The sequence below is a fragment of the Dicentrarchus labrax genome, unplaced genomic scaffold, assembly GCF_905237075.1.
Source record: "Dicentrarchus labrax unplaced genomic scaffold, dlabrax2021, whole genome shotgun sequence".
Lineage (NCBI taxonomy): Eukaryota > Metazoa > Chordata > Actinopteri > Moronidae > Dicentrarchus > Dicentrarchus labrax.
This window is the reverse complement of record NW_026136712.1, coordinates 15,376,140-15,383,700: the sequence shown is the minus strand read 5'-3', so window position 1 is coordinate 15,383,700 and position 7,561 is coordinate 15,376,140.

Here is a 7,561-nt window from a genome sequence, read left to right as displayed (position 1 = left end):
CCACATGACTGCAGAAAAGGCTCTTTTGCTTTCTGCCCGACTGAGTCAGGCATAATGGGAGGCTTGAAAAGCTGCAAGCTTAAACCAGCGCGGTCTTGACAAAGCCTTGGTGGCTTGCTGGGAGACTGTGTGCATCCTAGGAACTTGCCAAAAAACTAATTTTCAAGAGCACTCAGCATGGTCTTAAAACTATCTAATGGAACCACACCCAGACTGGACGTTAAATACCTCACTCCTGCATGGGCAATTTGCTGACAATGATGAAGGAAATGTCTGTGTAGGCTACTATAACCACGATTATCATTTAAGAGAAAAATGAAATAACTGTACATTTTAATGAATGAGAAAATTTAAGATTCAACACATTCTTTCTTTACTGAAGCACCAGTGTGTAGGATTTAGTGGCATCTAGCGGTGAAGTTGCAGGTCGCAACCATTTGACTACAGCTCAGCCTTCCAAGCTTCCTCCTAAATTTTGCACACCAGACCTTTAACACAACCAAAGAGCTAACAGAACAATGGGCAAGTGTCAAGGAAAACTGCTAAATCTGTCCAAAAAAAGAAGCCTATTAAATATGAATGATTGTAAAAAAAAAATGTATTGATTTTATCAGGAAAACTCCTCTCTGATGCAGTTATTCATAGGAAATAATCTGCTCAAAATTCTTCCAAATTGCTCGTTTTACACAAACTTCCTGCCGTTATTGCGTTCACTATTTAATTTAATTTTACAGTTTATCACTTGTTCTGTACTGTTGGTGTTATTCATTGAAAATAATATGAAATATCCATGAAATATGTCGTGTCAGGGGTCGTCATTTCCCTCAATGGCAGAAAAGAGGAGAAAAACTTAGGGAACCACTGCTGTATATAAGCCAAAGATACAAAACAAACAACTCAAACAACTAGTAGACCTTTTTCACAGCAGTCATTTTGACACAAAATGGCAGGGTAAGCACAGGTCTTACCAACAGGTGTAATTACAACCTAGACCACTATAACTTATAACAAAAATGAAGCACTTGACAGTTTGTGAAGACACAACATAGCTTCAAACTTGTGAAACACATTCCAGTGAAACATTCGACAGCAGCAACAAATCATGAAAACACACCTAATATAATTAAACTATACACTTGTCCTCTATAGTCAAAGTTAAAAATACTGGTAGAAGTAAGAATAGCTTGTAAAAAGAATGCCTGGTATTTGCCATTAGCCTCTTTCCCTTACAAGACATATTTTATGATAACGCCAAGTCATCGAGAGGTCCCAGTCCCCCCTGATCCCCCTACCTGCCAGCCTCGAACCTCCCCCTCCCCTCTACTTATATTTCAACCCACCTTGATGTACCTGTTTACTTGTCTGTGGGTGGTCCGGCTGGTACTAAAACAAATCCCCCCCCACACACACACACAGTGGCTGATCCAGGCATAGAGTATACCTGTTTATCCGATTTCAGGAAACAGCTAAAGCTGCCTGCTTGTTTTGGAGTTTTTACGTCTTCGGTATGAAAGAGGTAGAAAAGGATCGAGGGTGGGCACATGGGAGGAGGGGATCATTCAGCAAAAAAGTCCCCTGGCCAGGCCTCAGGACCACCTAACCTGTGGCTTCTATTCCTGACCCTATAATGTGTGTGTGGGAGGGGGGATATTACCTTTTTGCCGACAGTGCTTCCCCATATTCCCTGACCCCACAGAGACATTACAGTGGGCAAATATAAAGCAGGGTTTCATGAAGCCTGAGCTTATCTGGGCTCTGAAAGTATGTGAGACATGCCTGGGAACAAAAGGCCGTCTCTCAGCCTGGGAGCAGGCCAAGGGGATCTCTTTCAGCAGCCACAGATTGCCCTGTGTTTTCTTAATTGACAGACCCAGGCCACATTTGATAGAAATGACATGCAGCTGGCAGGGAGCCCCAGCCTTCCAGGTAGACCACCTTTCAGCAGGAAAATTGTCCTCAATCTAGTTCATAAAGAAAAGTTCGATGGAGGTCTCTCAGTCTGCGTCATAAACATATTGTGCGGTGGTGGGTTCACTGTGGATTACACCTGCGTGGGAAAAGTTGGTCACTTCAGAGTGTGGGGTCGGCTTTCAAAAGTCCTCATCTACACCCGCTGATGGGCTTGGGGGGAATTATTTCGCAAAAATAACTTGGAAAATATTAAAAAGCTTTTTGTATATGTTCTAATTATCAAGTGAAACAACCACATTTAACAATAAAGCTTATATTTAGTCTTTATTTAACTGTATTTCAGACTTTCAACTGTCTATTGTCCTTTTTTATACTTCACGTATCACATACCTGCTTATAACAGTATTTTATTGGATTCTGTCCACACTGTATATATGAAAGCTACATTATAGCTGCATTCATTTATACAGGACATTTTGTATATTGTTTTATTGTCCACTCTCTATATATACAGTATCTGCACATTTGCTATTGTTTGCACTATCTAGTAGGTAGATGTTGAGCTGTATATCATTGTACTACTTACTGCGTGCAATGACAATAAAGTTGAGTCTAATCTTACTGCTGGATTACAGTGGGTAGGTGAGCCTACATAAAGCTATATGTTCCCAGTCTGAGGAAAGCATGTCCTCAGCTGGCCAGATACAGTAGTGCACCCTTTTCTTTTTTTTATTATAAATAACCCTGTCAATCAATCCTGAAAGATGTAACCTTACTTTGTCTGTGTTTAGACATTTAAGCCCAAAATGTATTTTATTTTATTAGAAAAACTGGGGGTAATAAGTTTGTATTGTAAACATTCTTAAATGTATTTCTTATTATTATTCATTTCTATGGTTTGTGACAGCTCATGGACTGTTTCGGTTTATTTATATAGTGTGAAATTGTTTATCTGATGAATTTTATTTGTGATTTTCTCATTACACTTCTGTCTAATTCTGATTTTTGGAATATTTTGTGTTATTTTGTTAATTACACTGTTATTGGACACCCCATGTGTATGTTCTATAATAATTTTGGCAGGACTGGATGCGATACCAGGCACGTTTAGAGTGAATAAGAATCACACCACTCTGAAACTAGATTGTTTTATTCCATTACAGGAGTTTTTTAATATCTCTTGTAATTGTTTCTGTTAATTGTTGGTTGACTTAAAATTTGTATAACCGTGGTCTTCGTGTTGTAGGCAGACTGTGTAGTTGTATGAAAGGTCTGACTGTAAATGTCTCTCTTTGTTCTTAGATCTCTCTTTGTTCTTAGATCTCTCTGAGAACAAAGAATTGTTGATTTTAACAACACTACCTAAATTACAAGATTTACTCAAAACCGTATTCCATTAGAATCTGAAAAAGTCCAGTTTTATGCATTTGTGTCCAGAGATACAGTCACCTCTTCAGTGCTGAAAAATGCAAATGAATCTAAGTGATGTGCCAGTAATGACAAACAACAACATAAACTGCCAAAATGCCTTTGTCACGGCACATATTGTCAAAATCTCTTGTGTGCATTTAGATGCTGGGCATCCCAAAGGCCCAAATTCCACAGGGAATAAAAAGGGGGCCATATGGCATCCATGTCTCAAGCCCCCGTGATCCACCCAGGCTGATTTCCCATCCGGTGAAGGAAAAAGGATTTCAGGGTGCCAAACGATGTTGGTCCCCTGTGGATATTAGTGGGCCAAGGAAGATAAGAAACTAGCCATCCTAGCCAGTTCCATCAGCAGATAAGAGCACAAAAGGCCCCTCAGCTACACCTAAACCTCCACTGATCTACTTCAGCCCTGATGTCCTGCTACTTTAAGAGTATTCATCCAATAACCTTTTCATTTATTTCTGCTTCATTTATGATGTTATTACCTCATAAGTATATTTGATAATCAATCTAACAATAATAGTGCTTGTACATATTATATATTTTTGTTATGTTTATTTATTCAATTTGTTTATTTACAATACAGTGTACAGTCATGCACAACCCACATGAACATTGCAGACAAGACACATTCACAAACAAGACACATCCTTACAATAATCATCCATCCAAAACAAATGATCAGAGATGCGAGATCTTAAAAAAGAGTACATTCTTGAAATAATCATTAATAATAAAACATACACGGCATTAAGCTTTTCCACCTGTGTGGAATTGAAGCACATGTACATGTTGTAATGATATTTTTATTCAAAAAACATTTTAACTGCATTACAATTAAAAGACAGTATTTGTCATTTGTAATTAGTAATGATGAATTAATTGTTCATATCTTTCCACTGAGCCTTTGTTGAGACGTGTTTACATATTTATTCCAAAATATCTTACAGTCTGTCTCATATTTAGAGGTTCCCATATTGTTACATAAGCTCTATTCAGGCTTGAATTCAAGAGCTGAAATAATATCTACTGTTTTGCTGTGACAACTTAAAAGTAAAAAATTAAAACACTGTGACCTATAACAGTATAGAAGTGCCAAATGTGACACTGTAAAGGACACTGGGGAGATTGTGTTTTGTTGTAAGTGACTTATTGCCTTGTCTATGAGGCATTGTTTTTGGTGTCAGCAATAGGCATCAGTATGTGCTTTCCCTTTACTGAATGTTCACAAATACCAGGAAAACGTCTCCTGTGTCAGCTGTACCAGTGTTAGTGTGTGTACAGACAGCTGCAACCCAGAAAACTCAACGTCAGGAAAAATTGCATTTTTACTTAAGTTCAGAGCAGAAATAAGCACAAGTCAAAACTATATTCGAATTTTTCATATCATATGTAATCGTTTTTTTTCACCATTGAAATTAATGGACGGAATGTTCAAGGTTGTGTTCGTTCAAACTTTGAACATTCCGTCGATCTTTTCCTACATTTTCAACTTTTCTTAAACCTCCTCATACACATTCATACTTTTGATGCTCTTTTCAGGCCTCTTCAGATTTTGTGTATTGCATGGAATGCATCATCACCTGCCAGTAGACCTTTTTCACAGCAGCTATTTTGACATGAAATAGTAAGGCAAACACAGGTGTTACCAGTGAAACTAATTAAGGCTCAGTTCCATGTAACGTTAGTATAGCAGAGCCTTTCCAGTGAGCCAGCATGCATAGTAACAGCACCCTGCCTCAGTTTGACCAGAATGGAACAGAACCTTAATTAGTATCATTAGTAACACCTGTGTTTACCCTACTATTTCATGTCAAAATGTCTGCTGTGTAAAAGTTCTATTGTCTTATTAACTTTCACTTTAAATGACACTTGAACTGCTTTCACCACTTCCACATCAACTGACTCTTTGACTACATTCATCTGTCTGTCTTCAGCTGACATTTCTATTGTAACTACTATTTCAATCGCTTTCAGTATTTGTATTTTGACTGCCACTTCAAGCACACAGAAAGTAGTACAAACATCTAATGTTTCACTGTTTCAACTATTTCAAATCTTTCACCCCATTTTTTTTTAGCAGTGAGGACATATACATTTTCTTTAGCCAAGTACAATTTCAAAATGCTTTTTGGAAGCAGCAACACACTGCTTAATCTTCAGTGATCTGAAACTCTATACTCCAAGGACTATGACTCTAAATAGTCTGAAAAAGGACAGAGATATGGAAACTTAAGGTCATCTGATAACTACTGCATAAGCCATGAAACAATGGATTACACAGCAAAAATATCAGCATTAAGATTACGCAACATATCATCAGGTTGGGACAAAAAAAAGAGAATTTTGTTCTCATATATCAGGCCTGAGCTGAATGAACAAACCCACCTCAACTAGATGAAACCCTTGAGCACAGTACTACCTGGTGGAGCTCCTGTCACTTTGTGCCATGCTGCCACTCTGCACAGCGAAGGCAAGGAAGGGAAATTTTGGGCAAAAGATGGGTTCACAACTTCCTTCCTCTGCTCTACAGATGCTGATCAGTTAATGAAGTAACAACAAATTGGGCTGCAGGCTAATTTGGAGTGGCGTTTCCTGGCCCCTCTTGGCCCATAGAGATGTGTTTCATTTTCTCTTATCAGTGATTCAGTCATGTGGATTTACGCATGGACGCCTCTGTCTCCCCCAATTGCCACGCTAATGGAAACTTCGTTAATGTCATTAATCTACGGGCCCAGACATGTACTAAACACATATTTTGCTGTTTGTTCTCCATTTGTCAAGCAATACTAAGAGCTTCCTTTATGTCAGAGTTGTTTGACAGACAACACACAAGAAATGAGATGGAGGAGAGAACGATTGTCAGACACTTTGGTGATATTTTGGTTTAGATTTTTTTAATCGTTCAGGTGACACTAATCTAATTATGGCTTCAAACATGTAGATTATATCCCACTACAAAGGATCACAGTCTCTATAGATACCCTCATTCATAGACATTACATTGTACAAGAAAGGAGCACAATGTAAGCCTCTAACCGCTGTGCATTGAATTCAAAGTCATCTTCCCTTGGCTTAAATCAGATCCTAATCTCCCCACAAAGCAAATGATGAGACAGCCTCTAGCATCTTTCAGTGTCCACCAAGCATAACAAGATGTGATCAGTGATTATGGCAGAACGCTGAACTCTGATCTCTGCTGGCTGGAGGACACAAGTTCAACACAGTTACTCACAATTTAGCAGCTCAGATTAGTCAGAGGGCAAAATGCTCCTGCCAGGACGAATCCTCATCATTGCTTATTGTATACATATTCTCTATTACGTAAATCAGTGTGTTTATATCGCAGGCAAATTGAGCGTAGCTACAGAAACTTGGCCTCTGGGTGTTCAGAATTGGGCTGCTGAACTCAAGCCTGGGGCAGGGCGGGGGACTGTCTGACAGGAGGAAGGTCACCTCTTCAATAGCAGGACTGTGAGAAAGTGGAGAAATGTACTTGCTTTTAAAGGAGTGGCAGAACCATGACTTGTAAAGACCATGAAGTGAATCATCTCATTTCTGGAGGGATTAACTGATCAGGAAATTCTATAGTGCAAACTTAAAGGCCTAAAGATTCTTTACAACTAATATGTGTTATACTGAACAACACCCACAACTCCGGCTATGCTACAGACCATACTACAGTGATTCCCAAACAGGTGGTACTTCTGCAGTTACCAGGGGTACATGGAAAGATAGAAAAGCTCAGCTGATTTGAAAAAATAAAATAATTACCAGAGCCCACGGTGACATCTTTAAATTGAGTGTTTTGTTAAATCAACAGTCAAAATCCAAAATATATTCAATTAACAATGACTTAAACTAAGAAAAGCAGCAAATCTTCACATTTGAGAAGCTGGAACCAATGAATGTTTGAACATTTTTTCTAGTCAAATTACTTAAATGCTAAATCAGTTAACAGAATTGTTGGCAATTAATGTTCTGTTGACCAACTTATCAATTAATCAAAGTATTTCAGCACGATTGCAAATAGTGTCATTCTTATCATTTTAATTTATCAAATGTTGATGGCATGAGAACAAATTTTTTAAATTTCCCTCAAACAAAACTGGGCCAACACAATCTTCACCGCAGTGAGTAGTTGTGAGTCACACTGGCCATAATGTTCTATTCATTCAGAGCAAATGACAAAAAATGTCTTAATGAACAGATAAATTAT